This window comes from Camelina sativa, chromosome 1, assembly GCF_030686135.1.
Source record: "Camelina sativa cultivar CO46 ecotype springtype chromosome 1, ASM3068613v1".
NCBI classification, from domain to species: domain Eukaryota; kingdom Viridiplantae; phylum Streptophyta; class Magnoliopsida; order Brassicales; family Brassicaceae; genus Camelina; species Camelina sativa.
Window position 1 is genome coordinate 18,506,611 of NC_141880.1, and position 1,319 is coordinate 18,507,929.

The 1,319-nt window shown below is 41.7% G+C and overlaps 1 non-coding gene across 1 annotated transcript; it reads right to left on the reverse strand.

Annotated features, from left to right (window-relative positions):
- Positions 1-872: 872 nt before the first annotated feature.
- Positions 873-979, reverse strand: LOC147950095 (small nucleolar RNA R71). Its single transcript, XR_015565705.1, has one exon. It is a non-coding gene; the product is annotated as a small nucleolar RNA R71 (small nucleolar RNA).
- Between the last annotated feature and the right edge of the window lie 340 nt (positions 980-1,319).

Sequence of the window (1,319 nt, forward strand, 5' to 3'; positions counted from 1 at the left end):
TATTTTCCTTGTAGTTTTGATATTTTTGTTTTATGTTTGTGTTGGGCAGGCTGTTTAATGAGAATGTAGTTGGGTAAGGAGAGATTTAGACTTGGAAAAGAAGACTCGGCAGCCAGCCAAACTCTTAAAGGAAATGGTTGATTTGAATGCATGTGGATGTCTAAGGCTCAAATCAGTGAAGGTTGTGATATGCTTGTCTAAAGTCTTTAAGTATAGCTCATTCAACTTGCATCATAGTACTAGTAACTTGGACATTGATTCTAGATAGTCTATTTGCAAGCTCCAGTCGACTTGACCTCCTACTTGAGCCTGTACTCAGTCGCTTGCCTAGCAAAAATCGTTTGTGTCTGTTAATGCACACAAGGTCTAAAGGAAAGGACAATCTTCTTAGGCCTATTGACAACATCAACAACAAGACCAAGAGTTTAGGAGCTAAGCAAAGGAGAGTTGTTCAGCAACAAAAAGAGGTTATAGTAGCTATGGATCAACAGGATCAGGTTCAGAGACCAAGGAACATTGGTGCTGGAGATGCACCCAACACTCACAACCAAAGAGCTGGCATTGTGCCACCAACTGTTGCCAACAACAACTTTGAGATCAAGAGTGGATTGATCTCAATGATTCAGGCCAATAAATTCCATGGATTGCCTATGGAGGATCCACTAGATCATCTTGATGAGTTTGACAGAATGTGTGGTCTTACCAAGATCAATGGAGTAAGTGAAGATGGTTTCAAGCTGAGGTTGTTCCCTTTCTCACTTGGGGACAAGGCTCATTTATGGGAAAAGACTCTCCCTACTGGTGCAATCACTACTTGGGATGCATGCAAGAAGGCTTTCTTGGCCAAGTTTTTCTCCAATGCTAGGACAGCAAGACTAAGGAATGAGATCTCTGGATTTGCTCAAAGGAGTAATGAAAGCTTTTGTGAAGCTTGGGAGAGATTCAAGGGATACCAAACTCAATGTCCTCATCATGGTTTCAGTGTGGAGTCTTCGTTGAGCACATTGTATAGAGGAGTGCTTCCCAAGTTCAGAATGCTTCTTGATACAGCCTCCAATGGAAACTTCCTCAATAAGAATGTGGAAGAAGGCTGGGAGTTAGTAGAGAACCTTGCACAGTCTGATGGGAACTACAATGAGGACTATGACAGAACCATAAGGTCATCATCAACTGATCAAGAAGACAAGTACAAGAGGGATCTGAAAATGGTGAATGAAAAGCTTGATAGGATCTTGCTAAGTCAGCAAAAGTCTATTCACTTTGTTAGTGAAGAGGAGCCTCCAGTTCAAGAGGGAGAGAATGAGTTTGCTGAGTTATAC